The sequence below is a fragment of the Nicotiana sylvestris genome, chromosome 3, assembly GCF_000393655.2.
Source record: "Nicotiana sylvestris chromosome 3, ASM39365v2, whole genome shotgun sequence".
Classification (NCBI taxonomy): domain Eukaryota; kingdom Viridiplantae; phylum Streptophyta; class Magnoliopsida; order Solanales; family Solanaceae; genus Nicotiana; species Nicotiana sylvestris.
This window is the reverse complement of record NC_091059.1, coordinates 89,909,935-89,928,309: the sequence shown is the minus strand read 5'-3', so window position 1 is coordinate 89,928,309 and position 18,375 is coordinate 89,909,935.

Here is an 18,375-nt window from a genome sequence, read left to right as displayed (position 1 = left end):
GCGTCAGAGTTCCCTAAGGATCTCAAGGATCCCGGCAGTGCTCACACCTAGACTTTATAACCAGAAGTGAGTAAGTGCAGTGTGGAAGAGCCAGCTCCGGTGCATAAGAGTTCAGAGAGATCTCATAGGGATCCCAAGGCAGTCACACACTGGAGGGGTAGGACTTAAGGAACTAAGAGTGGAGTGAGAGTGCTTGACATAGTTTTGAAAAGGTTTTAGCAGGAAAGCAATGTAAAAAGAAACTTGGTTGAAATAATTTTGTAAACAAAAGAGTTGTTTAGTAAAACAGCTTTTGAAAATAATTGTGTAATTAAACAAATAGCAGGTCAGTCAAACAAGTTCAACAACACTCAAATAACAGTTCTTCACACAAGGGAATAGGAATTGAGGACACATAGAGCACATAACATATAGGAGCATACCAGTTCTTGTGGGGGTTTAAAGGATTAGGGGATAGCTATTGGTACCAACACAATAGGAATTTCAGAAACAATCATAGAATCATCCATTTAAAGTGACAGATCAGTTTGCATATCAAAACTAGATAACAAGTAGACAAGCATTCAAAATAGGGTAGAGTCATGTTGAGACAGACTACTGGGGGGAGGGGGTAGAACATGTTCTGAAAGGCCCTAAGAGGGTTATAATAGCATGCTAGACGAAGTAGTAATGTAAACATGTCAATTGCATGATGAACAACAGAACCACAGATAGAAACAAATTAGAAACATGATAAACTGAAGCAACAAAAGAAACATATTGGTTTTGGGGCTTGAACTGAAATCAAAACATACCAGTAGAGAGATAGTAAACACAAAGTGAGGAATAATAGAGCACAATAGTTAGCCTTGGCTTGCAGCCGGCTAACTCAGAATACTAGCAAATCCAAAGAGAGAGAGAGAGAGAGTAGAAAAGTTTTGAGTGTGAGAGAGTTTTTGAACTAATGTGTTCGTGTGTGTTGACTATTAATGAGAGAGCATATATATAGTAGTTCGAAACTAGGTAAAATAAGGCAAGAATCACAATGGTATAATAATTATGGAATTCAGAACCAATTAGAGCAAAATTAGTACAAGTACTCCCTTAATTAAGGGAATCAGTTCAAACGGTAAGAACAAGTAGCAAATAAGGAAAGAAATCAATGTGTAACTGGAGCATATCAGACAAGGATATAATTCAAACATAGTAGGCATAAAGTAAATAATTAAGGCCAAGTTCAGAAAATTCTAATTAAGGAGATAGTCGGTAAGAATCAAGTAACAATGCAGACAAGGTAAGGGAATGTTAGTTTAGGCAAGCAAATCAATCATATTGAGTAGGAAGGTAAGAATCGAAGATTTAAAGGAAGGTTTTCAAATTAAACCAAGAAACAGGGAATTCAGAATCAATCAAAGAGAAATTTGTGAAAAGAGTTAGCATTTAGCATATAAATATGATCAGTGAAAGGAAAAATAACCTTGCGTTGTCATCTAACAAATACTCTCTTAGCTCCCTCAGGATAAAGTGACCAACATTCACATGAATGCCATCTAGAATGCATGCAATGATCAAGGCTCTGGTGTAGGAGACATCTTAAACATTTCCATAGGGTGACACCCTATTGCAGACGATGTAGAGCCACATTTTGGCTTCAGCTATGAAGTCGATCTACTTCAAACCCTTTCTCTTGTTGCCTATTTTTCTCTCACGCTTGCAGGATAGAGTTTAGAGACATGCCATTCTCCGTTGTCGCATTGATCCTTTTCTCGCACTGGCTCAAGTGGATAGTTAGGAATCCTGTGTATGTCATTAAACTGCTCAATCCCAAAACTCACTATTTTGCCTCTAATGATGAGTTGTGTGTCGGCAAAGTTTGTGCACTTAATATTTGCATAAAACACGAGTACCCACTCCTTATTGGCTTTGCACAGAGTAGGAATGATGCATGATCATCCGGAGGCTTGGAGACGGGCATAGAATTCTAGGAGCTTCTCGGCCAATTTATCCTCGGCGATCCCTTTTTCAAGCACGATCTTCTTTGTGATAAGATTGTCATAATATCAGCTATGACAATCAGCGAACATGAAGTGTGAATTATCAAATGGTTCATCAGCGTCCTCCATAATTCTTGATGAATCAGAGCATTTTCGTTCATGTTTGGGTCAATTTTAGCTCAAAGTCCTTCACAAGATCAAAACAAAGTTAGTCAGGCAGTAGAATCATGTTAAACAATTTAAAACAATGCACGCAGGCCAAAGAATCAAGTTGAACGGTTCCGGGAAGCTCCAGTTGCAAAGCTAGTGGATTTGTAGAAATTGCCTACTTTCCTCACCTTCGGAAAGACCATCGCAGTTGCGGTCCCGCATTTGCGTGTTTTCCTCCGCTTCTATGGTTTTGCCAAATCAGCCAAAGGTCACACCTACGAAACAGTCAACGCAGGTGCGGCCTGCTTCTACGGTGTTCGTCCAAGGGTTCAAACACATAGATTTTTTCAACTCCTTTCAAGTCTTAAACATGAATTTGGCACATAATTTACACTCAAGACTTCTAAATTTGTGCAATACAAGAATTTGTGACTCTATTATGACTGAATTTGTGGTACTTAGCACATAATTTTCTTTTGGACAATTTGTCAAACACATCACAAGCAGTGAGAATTTTATGCCATTTCACACAATTTTCGGTTCTTAGATTTCCTAACAATTTGTTCTTCTTAATTAGTAGCACACACAAACCTACTCTCAACCAATTTCCCTCACTTCTAAAACTCCTAAAACTAACAGTTGTAAAAAAATAAAAAAATAAAAAATGAAAACGTGACTGTAGCATAGGTGCGATGAAGAAGAAGAAAAAGAAAAGAGAAGCAGAAGAGAGGAGTAGATGAGAGCCATTCTACCTGTGTGATCTTGTGCTTGAGAATTCTAAGTGAGATCAGTTGTGTGAAGAGTGGTAGCGAGATAGGAGAGGGAGTTTTGGGTTTTGGGGGAAAAGGTTCAGAACATACCTGATGAAATGAGGGTTCAGTTAATTAATTTTGCCTGCTTTACTGCACCTGCGGTTATTTTAGCACTTTTGTGAAGCTACTTCTGCGGCAAATCTACCGCATCTGCGGGATGTGTGCATCTGTGGCTCAAAAACTGCTTCTGCGGAAGCGCACCTACATTTATTGTCCGCAGGTGCGGTTACAACAAATTTCATTGGCCAATTCTGGTCAGCTACTATTTTGGGTCGTTCCAACATGCCAAACTCCTTAATTCAACTCCAAAAACTCTGATACTTGGTAGATTAGTCAAAAATAATATTCTAAGCTATTTTAAAAAAGGAAATATAAAAAATGACTAAAGATTTGAAAAACGATGGGTTGCCTCCCACCAAGCGCCACATTTAACGTCGTGGCACGACGTGAATCAACTTTACCACTTTTCGCGTCACTTGGACGATATGAATTGGGCACCAAACATGAAATCAAGCTTGTGACCACGAGCGGTGGGGGCAGTAAGTAGATGATCAAGCCAAGCCTTAATTTCTTCATTTTTCACTTCTTGACTTTCATGTGAGGAATGTCATTTTTCCTTCTTGTTCCCTCAAATTGTAAGATGTATGGCATTTGTATCTCTTCCTCGCAATCCCTCATTGACTCGTGTAGTTCAATTCCCATATCACCATACAATTCCAATGTTGAAAAATGCTTAGAGAGTGACATCAAACCTCCAAATTGCAATTCTTCCCGGATTTTGACATCCTTTTTTTCCCAGGGATTAGAGTCAATCTCAACCATATTTTCATTCATACCGGTTGACTCTAATTTCATATTTTTCTTGGCATCACTAACACTCGTGGAGTCATTTGGCGGATGTTCAATTCATGATTCCTCAAAGTAAAGCTCACTTTCTTCCCCGTAGTCGGACTCTTCTTGACTTCCTTCTACACTCTCAAGTTGGTGGGCATAGTGAGCCTCAACCAATATTTTCATTTGATCTTCAAAAGTGCAGATATGTTCGTCATTTTGAATCAAGCCTTGTTTCAAGTCCTCAAGTTCAAAGTTGTGCTTCTCCTCATTTTCAAGAATGGTCTCCAACATGAGCATCATCTTATCATTTTGAGCATTTGAGAGCTCCTCTCGGTTTTGATCAAGTGCCAAGGATGTATTTTCGGCTTCCACATCTGAGGAAGATTCTTAGATATCATTAACTTCCAAGGCTTTTTGGACCTCTAAAGCTTCAAGCATTTCTCCTATTTGTGAATGCAACATTTTAAGTGCCAAGTCATTATTTTCCAAAAGCTCCTCCAAGGAACTTTGCTCTTTGTTTCCTCCTTCAATTAGGCATTCTAACATGAGATTGAACTCTCCACTTTGACTATGCTCAATTTCTTCCACTTCCATAGTCCTATCACTTTCATCACAAAAAGTAAAATCATCATAGCGGGGGCTTGGGGAAGGGAAGGACAAATAAGCACAATACTCCCTATGACTATTTTGATGACCACACTTATCACAAATACTCCACTCATGGGTTTGAGATAGTGCGCACAATCCACCCTCAGGAGAATTTAAACAATTTTGCCATGAATGTGGTCTTCCACAATAAGGGTAAGGGTTATCAAAGTATGAACCACTACCATCCGATCAATTTTCATTATATGATGCCCTTTTTCAAAACTAAGAAAATAAACAAGAAAAAAAATTGACCAAGGTAAGAAAAATAATTACACAAATATTCACAAGTTTGGACTAAAGCACTTACGCTTATTTCTCAAATAACCTAAATTACGCCAAATTGTTCCCTGGCAATGGTGCCAATTTTGATGACGTCCAAATCCACTACTAAAAATTAAATGGACACGGTCACATGCAATATAATTTACCCAACTATGAGTCGGGGTCGAATCCCACAGAGAATAATATATTGGCGATTAGGAATGTAAGAGAATTATCACTTGTTATGCAATGCCAAACACTAAGATTTGTTTTGAGATAATATTTATAACTAAATGCTGAAATGTGAACTAACCTAGAAAGCAAGTAAAATGATCAATGGCTACAAGTATGGATACACGGGGAATTACACTCAAGTAACGATCCAATGTATTTCACGATTTTACAAATATGGGCGAGTTTATGTTAATTAGCCACGGGTAATAATTCAATATTAGCTTCTTCCAAAGACTAACAAGACTTTCCAATTGAATTATCCCTAAATCAATTAAGAGATCAAACACACCCGGATATGGCTACAAGTAGTTCAATCATATCCCTGGGTAGAATCTATAAAATGAGGGTTAAACCCTCAAGTTCTTGTTAATTAATCTTTGCCAACCCCAAATAATCTTTCCCAAAATTAATTCGAAGTTAATGGGCGAGTCCTATGGTTAGCTAATCCCTTTGGAAACATTAAAGAACAAGAATAATTAAAGAAACAATAACTTACTTCATAAAAGATAAAAAATCATTCAATACATATGCACAATAAGATATTTAATCTACACTTTAATTATGAATATTCCCATAAACAAGATTCAAGTGATGAAATAAATACTACACACTTAGATATTCAATACAAATCAAGGAAATGAAGAAATGAGTACAAATGAATAAGCAATTCTTAACCAAAATCTTCAAATCATCAAAACTCAAGTGTGTGTGCAAACCCTAGCTTCCAAAACTTGTTTTTCTCTAGTATAATGACTGAAAATAAGCCAAAGATATGTTTCCAATAGGCTAGGTCGTGTATTTGTGGGTTTGGAGTTGAGAAAATGTGAAATGTCATCCAGTCCAGTTCTGATTCCCGTTGACCGCACATGCGGAAGAATCCACGCAGGTGAGGCTCCAAAAAAGTGGACAACCAATCGCAGGTGCGGAAACTTGAAGGGATTTCTTGCTCCGCAGATGCAGGCTCCAAAGCGTAGATGCGCAATCGCAGAAGCGGTTCTTTCACCACAGATACGATCCTAGGCTAGGTTGCTCAATATCACAGATGCACTTCATTTTCTCACTGATGCGAGGTCGCTTCTGCGACCAGTCTTCTGCAGATGCGGAATCATAGGAGATTTTTGCATTGTTTCAACCTTTTTTTGCTCAATTCCACTTCAATTGAATTCAACTCTCTTCATGTCATCATGTACCTGAAAATGTAACAATACACACCATAAACGCCCTCATATTATAATTAAAAGACATAATAACTAAAGAAAAGAGACTAGAATGAGTGGTAAAATTCCACTCATCACAAATCCATGTCCAGGGAAATCCATCCTTCAATAATATCAACCACGCTCACTAGGGGTGTGCAGACTTTGTAGGGGCTCCTACGACCCACACGCTATCACAATCAATATAATTGTTGTAGCATGCAGCCCAATCCCATAACTATCAACCATAATCAGGCTCTCGGCTTCACTCAGTCATCACTCTATAGCCTCACCCACGGGCTCACAATGTCATGGAAACTAGCCTGTAATCAATGATAAGCTATGCAAATAATAACAACTGAGACTGAGATATAATATATAATGAAGGAACATGACTAAGTAATAAAGTAACAGTAATTCACTGAGATGAAAGCAAGAAACGACCACTAGGGGTCCCAAAAGTATCGACGTAAAGCCCAAACATGATAACTAGCATGGTATACAGCTCATTTACTTATCACATGATGAAAACACGGATATCAACAAGATAGAGTCACGATACGGTGCCATGGAGTGATCCAGGTCATAGTCCTACGGTGCATGCCCGTACGCTCGTCACTTGGCATGTGCGTCACCTTAATACTAACCACATAACATATAGCTTGGGGTTTCGAACCCTAATAACCAAGTTTGAAAGTGTTACTTACCTCAAAGCAATCAAATTCCTACTCCACAATGCCTTTTCTAAAGTCGGCCTCCGAATGCCTCCAATCTAGCAACAAACAATTCGATACAATCAACACGAGCTAAAGGAATCAATTCCATAAGAAACTACTAAGCTTTAGGTCAAAGTCAAAAAATCAACTCATAAGTCGGGCACGGGCTCGCGCCTCAAAATCTGACAAAAGTCACAAAATACAACAACCTGTTAGACTGTGAGACCAACCATACTAGTTTCACTCAAATTCGACTTCGAATCAGCATTCAAATCCCAAAATTCATTTTATGAAATCTCTACAATTTCCCCCAAATTTCCATCTAAAAGCACTAATCAAATGATGAAGTCAATGATATATTCATGTATATTAGCCAAATCCGAGTTAGAATCACTTACTCTGATGAATTTTCTTGAAAATCCCACGAGAAATTGCCCAAACCGAGCTCCCAAAGTTCAAGATGTGAAATAATCCCTAAGCTTCGCTTATATAGTGCTCTCTAAATCTCCACTGTGCGGTTTGCAAAATTCCGCTACGGTCGCACTCTGCCAATCTCCGCGGTCGCATAATTCTGCTGCGACCACACTCCTTTGGTCTTCCTCTATTGCGGTCCATACAATTTTGTTGTGGCCGCACTCTCCTTCTGTTCTGCACTCTACTGGTGTGGTCCGCACTCCCAAGAGCATCTGACCAATATTAGAGTGCCGAAACCTACCAAATCACGACAAATTGACCTTAAATTTCACAAACAAGACAAAAATGACACCATGAACCTACTCCAACTTTCGAAAATTCAATCCAACTCGATATAAAAATTTCCACTACTAACCAAAATTGTCAAAATTCCAACTTCACCAATTCAAGCCTAATTCTACTACGGACCTCCAAATCACAACCCGAAAGCGCTCCTAAGTCCAAAATCACCTAACGGATCTAACCGAACAATCACAATTAAAATCTAAGGTCGTTTACACATAAGTCAACATCTGGTCATCTTTTCTAACTTAAAACTTCACACAAGAGATTAAGTGTCTCAATTTAATACAAAACCACTCCGTGCCCGAACCAACTAATCCTGTTAGTCAAAATATAGCTATAAAACACAAATGGAGTAGTAAAATGGGTGAACGGGGCTACAACTTTGAAAGTGACCGGCCAGGTCGTTACAAGCAGTTACATATTTACCACCAAGCTACGGATGGTTGGGCAGTTACATAATTACCACCCAGCTACGGCTGGTCAGGCAGTCATACATTTACTATCGCACTACAGCCAGTCGAGGAATTGCTACTAATCAGTTGGGCAGTCATGCATCATACGACATGGATAATAGTCTCAAAGAGAAGCATTATATATAGAAGTATAACAAGTATGCATATACAGTGATTCAGGTTAATTCTTGTATCTCTAATTAATGTTGACTTATTGTTATGTTCACTTCCACCTTACATACTCGGTACATTCTTCGTACCGATATCATTTTGTTGTGGACGCTGCATTCATGCCTGCAGGCATAGATAATTAGTTTGACAAGCCCTCATAGTAGAAGAGGTTAGCATTCATCAAGGATTGGTAAGACTCCACCTCAATCGGAGTGCAGTCGAGTCTATAAGTCATTGTGTCAGAGTTTTTCTACAAACATATGGGTAGGCCGGTACCCTGTCCCATTTGATGTCAAAAAATCGTAGAGGTTTTATAGATAAAGGTTCATGTTGTAAAGTATGTCAGAGTCCTTGATGACCCATATGTATTCGTGTTTTAAGAATGATAGTTTATCGTTACAGCGTTTGCCCACTTATACTTATACATTATGAGTTGTGGCCATGTTGGCCCATGATAGTTACATAAGAGAAACAAATGAGTTACAGAGTAGTTCACTCGGGCCAGTACGACACCGGGTGCCAGTCACGCCTCCCCAGGTTTGGGGCGTGACAATACTGTTTAGGATGAGTTCTATGAGATATGAGCCATTGAGACTTGAGCGGTGGATGATTGGTATGGGCCATAGGGCTGCATTGTGATTTATATTGGATCGGGATGCACGCCGAAACAGATTGATATTTAGATTGGGCTGCACACTTCAATGGTTATATTGATTATTGGCTTATATTGATCAACGCTTGGTCAAGGATCCGCCTCTTCGGTGTCTGGTATCCACAGTGAGCGCAAGCACATTGTTATATATATGCATTGGTGAGGGGCATTTATGCCAGCACATGTACAGTGCCGATTTGGTTGTGTGTTTGATGGTGAAGGGCACTTGCACCAAGCACCATGGGTGTGCTGAGTGTGAGTATACTTGATGACTTAACTTTGATGTTATTGACTTGATATGTATTTTTGACATGTAAGCATAGATATGTATTTTTCTCATGCTAGATGGTGTATAAAACGTCTTATCTATTGTTGAATGTTTTGAAAATCATACTTTCCCTAATAAACTCATATTTTAGTGATTCCGGTGAATGATTGGGCTTTGACTGTTATACTTGGAAAGCATATATTATTTCCCATAATTATTAATAAGTTGAACATTATATCCTTCAGTTGTTTACTTTTACTGTCATTATTATTTCATGTGTTTTTATTAATTATTGGGGTTGGACACTGACTTTCTTCCGAGCTCGTCACTGGTTTCAGCCCGAGGTTAGATTTATTACTTATTGAGTACATGGGGTCAGTTGTACTCATAATATACTCAACACTTTATGTGCAAATCCAGCTACCTCAAGGCGTGGTGATTCTAGAATTTGCACAGGTTCTAGCTTGTGGATACTATGAGGTAGTTGCTATGCCATCCGTAGACCTTAAAGTTCTATTTTGTTTATTTTTTATCCATATTCTATCATTCAAATGCTTTTGTATTGAGGGTTGACTATGTATTTTGAGTTTCTGTAGTGCTCATGTACTCGTTGAAAACAGATCATTAGGATGGCTGTAGTTGGGCTATTATTGCTATAAGGCATATTTTATGATATTACCATTGTTGAGATTATTAAGTTCTGCTATTTTAGTTTATTGTCATTGTGAAATTGTTGGTTTGCTCAGTAAACAGTGTTAGGCATCGTCACGGCTCTAGAGTTTGGGTCATAACATGATTCGCGATCATGATGAAGGAATTCTTGAGGGGGCAACTATTGTTCTTCGCTAACGTGAAGAAGACCCCACGAACGTAATGGAGAACCTGGCTCCTCTTTGTGAAAGAGAAGGATCCTATGATGACGTACAAATCCACTACTAAAAAGTAAATGGACATGGTCTCATGCGTTATAATTTACCCAACTATGAGTCGGGGTCGAATACCACAAAGAACAATATGTAGGCGATTAGCCATATAAGAGAATTATCACTTATTATTCTAAGCCAAACACTTAGAATGATTTTTGAAAATATTTATAACTAAATGAGAAAATGTAAACTAACCTAGAAAGCAAGTAAAATGATCAATGGCTACAAGAATGTATACACGGGTAGTTACACTCAAGTAACGATCCAATGTATTTTACGATTTTACAAATATGAGCGAGTCTACATTAATTAGCCTCGACTAATAATTCTATATTAGCTTCTTCCAAAGACAAACATGACTTCCTAATTGAATTATTCCTAAAACAATTAAGGGATTAAGCACACCGGAATATGACTACAAGTGGTTCAATCCTATCCCTAGGTAGAATCTATAAAATGAGGGTTAAAACCTCAAGGTCTTGTTAATTAATCTTTCCCAACTCCAAATTATCTTTTCCAATATTAATTCGAAGTAAATGGGTGAGTCCTAGGGTTAGTTAATCCCTTTAGAAACATTAAAGAACAAGAATATCTAGAGAAATAATAACTCACTTCATAATAAATAAAAATCATTCAATACATAAGTACAACAAGATATTTAATCCACAATTTAAATATGAATATTCCCATAAGCAAGATTTAAGTGTTGGAAAAAATACTACACACTTAGATATACAATACAAAGCAAGGAAATGAAGAAATGAACATAAATGGGTAAGGAATTCTCAACCAAAAGCTTCAAACAAGTGTGTGTGAAAGAACCCTAGCTCCAAAACTTATCTTCTCTAGTCCAAAGACTGAAAAATAAGCCAAATATATGTCTCCAATAAGATAGGTAGTATTAAAGAGTTTGGAATGAAGAAAATGTGAAATGACAGAAGTGCCCAGAAATGAAGCACGATATTCGCAATTGCGAACCAGGGATTACTGTTGCACATCCCATTTGCGATCCTTATGTCCGCAATTGCAAACTTGGCACTGTGCACTTGGTTTTGCATTTTTGATGGAGATCTTCACATTTGCAAAGGTTGATTTTCTAGTTTGACTTCGTATTTGCGATTCCTCCATCACAATTGCGACCTCTGCTGTCTTTGCATTTTCCACACTGATGTCGCAATTGCGACATCTAAGGCCATTTTCCAGATTTATTCTTCAACGTCTTTTTGGATCGTTTTCACTTGATTTCTTCATGATCATTCCGAAATAACAGAGAACCTATAAAATAGAACTAAATTAAATTAAACACATGATTTTATCACACAAACATAGTAAAAATATAAGCTTAAAGACAAGATAAGTTTTTAAAATACCAACTTATCAAACCCCCAAACATGAACTATTGCTTGTCCTCAAGCAACGAAAGCGACAAAATCCCCTTCCAAATATTTAACTCAATAGTGTGTGAATATCATGCCAAGTCAAAAAGGTTTCCTGTTGGCACATACACATGACTTCGATTGGTACCAACAATTAATCCAAAACATATGAAATGCCAAAAACTTCTCATGAATTTCATTACAATTCAAGTACTCAAACACTAAGTAAATCAAAGTAGCAATCAAGTCATTACATTAAAGCTTCAAAATTTGCCTCTCTATCACAATTAACATCCCTCGTCCATTCAACCCAATTGAAAATGGGATTAAATTCACAACTCAAATTTCATGTGCCCTCACACTTAAGAGAGAATCTCACACTCATAAATTACAATTCAAAACATAAATGGGATATCAAATGGAATGAATTTACTCTCTCTAACAAAGATGTTCAAATGCACACAAGTAGTAACATAGTCTTGCCCTTCATATATTTCTCCACTAATGTAGACAAACTTGGTTCAAAGTCATTGAGGACTTAAAGAGTTGTAGTTTATGCTTTTGGTTAAGGTAGGGCATAATTTTTGTTAGAATGACTCAAAACCTTCCTAAGCTCTACAAGTTTCAACAATCAAAGTACACCTCCTTCAAGAACTTTTCCTACCCTTTCTTTATTTTTTATTCATCACCTAGTCTTCCATTTATTCACATTTCCTTATATTTCCTTCTTTTTTTTTCAAATATTACTTCTTATTTTTTTAATTTACCTTTCACCTTTTAAGCAACTTCCACATCACAACTTTTCCAACCTTCACCCCCAAACTTAAGCTTTTAGCCTATGTTTATACTTTCAAAATAGTTAGGGAAGTAGGGTGCCAAAAGATAGATTAATAAAGAACGAAGGGTTAAAGCTTGTAACATGGTTGCCATAGAAAAAGTTTAAAGGCTCAAAAGAGTTTGACTAGGGAAAATATAAAAGGGTAGGAAACTTAAGGTACAATAGATGTCCAAGGAAGGCCTAACATCATTTTTAAACCCAAGTTAGTTTAGGATATAGCCTTGAAGTATATTTCGGGCAAGTTCTAGAGTACAAATGATGCAAAAGAACTCATAATAAATCTCACAATACATGGCACATGAAAACATAAGTGGAATACAAATTCAAAATCCAATTGAAACTAATAAACTCAAAGAAGTCACATATAGCCTAAGAAACTATTTAGTGAATCAAATGGCCAAAAATTGAGTCTAAAAGTCATGACAATGATCATTACTTCAATCATTTTTCTTTTTTAAAGATTAAGAATTCATATGCAAAGGTTTAAATCATGTTGGTACCAAGAAAGCCACAAATTGACCAATGGGCGCAAACCCCAACTCATACCACTTATTCTTTCTAAATTAATAAAAACTATATCTAAACTACAAGACTACTTCCCTTAAAAAAGTCTCCTAGATATCCATCATCGGGAAAAGTCGACATAAATATTTACCAAAATTATTCGGTTCAAAAAGAATATTGACATCCTTGGAAAAAGAACCGTCGTACAAAGAAAACCAAGGATATCACCACCAAAATAAAACATACTATTTAAAAAACAATCAAGAAGTTAATAAATATCAAGTCAATAAAACATACTATATATAAAAACAAAAATTCAAGAAGCGTGTAGATTCACATAGAACACGCGTACCCACTCCTTATTGGCTTTGCACTGAGTAGGAAAGAAACATGACTATCCGGAGGGTTGGAGACGGACATAGAATTCTGGGAGCCGTTCGGCCAATTTATCCTCAGTGATCCCTTTTTCAAGAACGAACTTCTTTGTGATAAGATTTTCATAATATCGGCAATGACAATCAGCAGACGTGAAGCGTGAATTATCAAATGGTTTATCAGCGTCCTCCACAATTTCATGATGAATCAGAGCATTTTCGTTCATGTTTGGGTCAATTTATCTCAAGTACCTTTACAAAATCAAAACAATATTAGTCGGGCAGTAGAATCATGTTAAGCAATTTAAAATATGCACTTAGGCCAAAGAATCAAGTTGAACGGTCCCGGGAAGATCCAGTTGCAAAGCTACTAGATTTGTAGAAACTGCCCAATTTCCGCACCTTTAGAAAGACCATCGCAGGTGCGGTCCCACATCTGCGTGTTTTCCTCTGCTTCTGCAGTTTGCCCAATATGCCAAAGGTCGCACCTGCAGAACAGTCAACGCAAGTGCGAGGCCGCATCTACGGCACCTTTTCGTTTCTACGGTGTTCGTCCAAGGGTTCAAACACCCAGAATTTTTCAACTCCTTTCAAGTCTGAAACATGATTTTGGCACCTAATTTGTACTCGAGACTTCTAAATTAGTGCAATACAAGAACCTGTAACTTTATTACGACTGAATTTGTTGTACTTAGCACACAATTTTCTTTTGGACAATTTGTCAAACACATGACAAGCAGCGAGAATTTTATGCCTTTTCACACAATTTTGGGTTCTTAGATTTCTCAACAATTTGTTCTTATTAATTAGCAGCACAAACAAACCTACGCTCAACCAATTTCCCTCACTTCTAAAACTCCTAAAACTAACAGTTGTAAAAAAAAATAAAAAAAAATGAAAATGTGACTGTAGCAGAGGTGCGATGAAGAAGAAGAAAAAGAAAAGAGAAGTAGAAGAGAGGAGTAGATGAGAGCCATGCTACCTGTGTGATCTTGTGCTTGAGAATTCTTAGTGTGATCAGTTGTGTCAAGAATGTTTACCTTGAGAATGGTAATTACAATTAGATTTGATTTTGTGGTTCTAAAAATTCATGATTTATTTTTATGCTAGTTGTTAGGCAGTAGATGCTAAGTGTGAGACTAGAAAATAAGGTAAAAGCTTTGGAAATAGTATAATACGCAAACTGAGTGACTGAGAATCGGGCCTCAAGGTGGCTTTTACAGGGTCTCAAGATCGAGCTAAACTTAAGGCTGAGGATGGCTGATGAAGGACTAACGATTCTAAGAGCTTTGATGATGACTATTTATGATCAACGATGAGTAATAAATGAAGAACAATCAATGAAAACACAATAAATGCAAGTAATGTAATAAATGTAAGCAATAAAACCAAGGGAGAATATGTTTAAGTTAGAGAGCAGAGAATGTTCTTGTGCTTGTATTCAATGTTGTGTTTTACAAAGTGATAAGGGTCCCCTTTATATATGTGAGGGGAATCCCAACATAGTACAAGTGCATTTATTACAAGGATATAAGGCTGGTACAACAATTTAATGCAACGGTACGAGCTTGAACTAGCCCAATAGACTTAGTCAGCTTTAATCACGTGCATTGGGAACTTCCCGTTTGTCCATCATAGCCATCTATTTGCACTACCTCAAGGTCAAACATTAAGAACCCTCGGGGTTTAACCTCGAGCTGTGCCTCGAGCCTTTGGGGGCAGTCTTACGAAGCACCATAATGACCATAAAATCGGACTCTCCAATTTTAGCCGTATATAGATAGTCCCAGCGTTTCTTAGAATGAAAATGACAAAATAGTTTTGAGTTCTTACCTCTTCGATACTACCCTAATGATGTCATCCCATCAGAGCATTAAATGTCATGACTCAAAGATTGCGTAGGGGTTGCTGTCAACTGGACTATCGAGAAGCCCACGAACCGCTATTGGTTCAACTTTTCCGCTTCCCAAATGCTGCCCATATGGCTTCTATAAATACCTCAATCGTTTTGTCATTCATACTTTTACAATATCTTCAAGTTTCTATAGCTAAGTTCACTATCTTCTGCATTCTTCTCCCTTCTGCGCTTGCTTCTTCACTTTCTTTCTCCGAAACCCCTATTTTTATAGTCATGGCTAGAACCTCTAGAACGGTACCTCAGAAAGAGGGCACCACTTCCTCGTCACGTCCATCGAAGGGAAAACCAAAAATACCCCCAATTATTGAGCAATGTACCCCTACCCTATTCGATACTATATCCAATTTTTCCATCGAAAATCCCCCTTCTACACCGGGCTGATGTGAGCACGTATCTTGGTACATCAACATGGTGACCGATGTGAACAGAGTGAAGGAAGACTACCGATGGGGGGAGGTAGTATTAGTAGAAATCCCCAATCCTGAAGAAAGCATAGTAGACCACAAAGCTAGCTTCCTCAGCGTGTATATATATCCCTTTACTCTGGGTCCCGTAGATTCTTCAGATCCTTCTTCCCCGTTATTTGATCAAGCTTTACCCTCGATCTGTGAAGTTGTTCTTTTCTAGCATCAATGAGGATAAGGACTGGGGGTCGATGAGCGGGTTTGTCCGAGTGAGGACCTCGGGCATCATCCCAACTAATAAGATGCCATTCCCGGAGGAATGGAATATGAAGCATATGTGCCCCTACCTCGAGCACGCTTTGTTTCCCTTTCATCCCCTTTTGAAAAATGATCTTCTTTTGATTATGCAGCCATCGCTTGGTACCCCAGTACGGTTCAGAACCTATCGGGTTAGATTGGACTACTGGATTCCGCTTTCCCTTACATCCAATGCTTGGCGTTACTTGGCCAAAACGCGGTGGCAGGCCAAGAACCACGGTATGCTTTTTATTGCTAACTTTACTAGGTTTCCTTATGAGTATATTTTGTGGTGGTAAGTTTGATGCATCATGCTTGTGTAGGCCTCGGGGATGGTGTGACAATGAGACCGTCTTCTAGTGGTGAGGAAGGGACCTTGAAACCTGGCAACGGTAGGAAGAGGAAGAAGGAGGCGTCGGCCGGGTCTCCCAAATAAGAGAAACCTAAAGTTTGCAGGCCTCAGACCTATGCCAAGGTCTCAACTTCGGCTGTTGTGGCAAGTCCCCGTACCAAGGATAAAGGCGATGATAATGATGAAGGACTTTTGGTACAAAGGGTGATACGAGGTGTAGATGCTCCGCAAGTTTTTGGGCGGAAGGTCACAGAATCAGAGGTGGTCGATATGGACCAAACCCATACTAAGGGGACCCTCGAAGAAGGTTCGGGCACAGTCCCTGAGTTTCAAGTCGGACATGGTAAAGTCCATACCGATGAACCCGCGGTTTTGATTTCGTAAGGTCTGAACCTAAAGTTTCTAGGGGGAAAGATGAGACCCTTAGAGAAATTAATGCCCTAGGTGGCTTTAATTTGGGCCCCTTCGTACTTATCGAGGGAAATCAGGGATGCACAGGACCCAGATACCGCCGATGTAGGGGCCTCTCATGGACGGGAAGATGTGCTCATAGACCTCTTCGATGGTGTCGATGAGAACATTGATCTCGATGCTCCCGTCGCTCTCGAGGAGGCAGAGAGACTTCAACAACAGGTGATATTCTTTGACATATCATTTGCGCTTCAAATCTTCGCCCTTGCCTTTCTAACTTCTCTGCTTTGTTGCAGGCTAAGAAAATGTATGACCATGCCTTTTCTAGGCTTCAAGACAAGCTTTCATGCTGTGGGAAGGAGATCGAGAAGCTCACCTCGGAGATAAAGGAGTCGAAGGCCTCCTCTGCCCGAAAGGGGGAGGAGTTGAGCGGGCTTCAGGCGAGTTTGGAGGGAGTGCGCTAGGAAAGGGCTGGCCTTGTTGAGCAGGTAACCCGACATCCATGAACTCGTCTTTTATTCTTATAGCTTGATGCTTACCAACTTGTTTTGCCTTTGCAGATTGGGCAAAAGGGTGCTCTGGTGGGGCAACTTCAGGAAGAGGTTCCAGCCAAGGATGTGGAGATCCTCGAGCTAATGGGGCAAAATGAGGCCGTGACCTCAGAGAGGGAACTTTTGCGGACGGAGTTGGCATCGATCCAGGGTCTTCTTTGGAGTGCTCAGAAGGAGGCTGCTACACTATCCTCAGCCAAGTCTAAGGCCAAAGAAAATGCGTCTTCATATATGAAAGATGCCGCCACCGCAAATGATCGAGCCAGAGAGATATCAGAGAAGGCTGAGCAGAAGTTGACTCAGGCCATTGCTTATGCTCATTCGCAAGCAAGGAGGAAGGCTATAAAGGAAGCAAGCACCAAAGGCGCCGATCTCTCAGCTGAGATTAAGGAAGCCCGAACCTTGGAGGAAGAATCGGCATTTTCAGCCACTTCGGACGAGGGTTCCGGGGATGATCCAGAGAGTAGTGAGGGTGAAGAATAGACTTTGCAGATAAGGCCAGACTCGAGTTCACCCTCAGCCATCTCATTAGACTGTACTGGCCCTTGCATTACCGAGGCCTGATTACCATGCGACGTCGATCCACCCAGCCCTTTGCTTCTAGTAATGAAGATGATGAGGACCGAGGGTGGATGAGTTGATTCGTCTGAGTGCGAACTTTCGATATTATCCTCGCAGAGTTCTTGCCATTTCCTGAGAAATGGAATTTCATACGTAAGTGGTACACTCGTGTTTCTTATTATTTTTTTCCATAGTGGAGGCGGGCTCCGTAAAGATGTTTTCCTTTTCTTTTCTTCAGCAATCCCGTTGCTGCCATGCGAGGTTCCTAACCTGGTGGATTGTTCTTGGAAACTGGGAGCTTGCTCGACTTATAATGAGAATAAGTGGCGAGATCTGTCTAAGGGTAGATGGGAGGCAAAACACCACGGTACGTGCTGTGTGGTCTGTTTTATTTGAAAGGTACTTTCTTTTATATATACTAATTCTGTCACCGCAGGCATTGGAGAATTTTCTGAGATGAGACCGTTCCCCCTTGGGGAGGAGGAAGGATCGTTGGCTTCGGGGTCAAGGACTGATAACAAATGGAAGGAGTCCTCGAAGGACGAGGGTGCTCAAAGTGAAGCAAGCCCTGCTCGGAGGCTCAAAGAAGATGTACCAGCTGAGTCTGCGTCATCTGAGGCTTCTAGCCTCAGAAAAATGGTTCCTCCTTTGTCGCCGTCTTCCTTTCTCGCTGAAGGTACTTCGAGGGATAAAGATTTCCTACCGCCTTTCTCTTCTTCAGTCGAAGGTACTTTGAG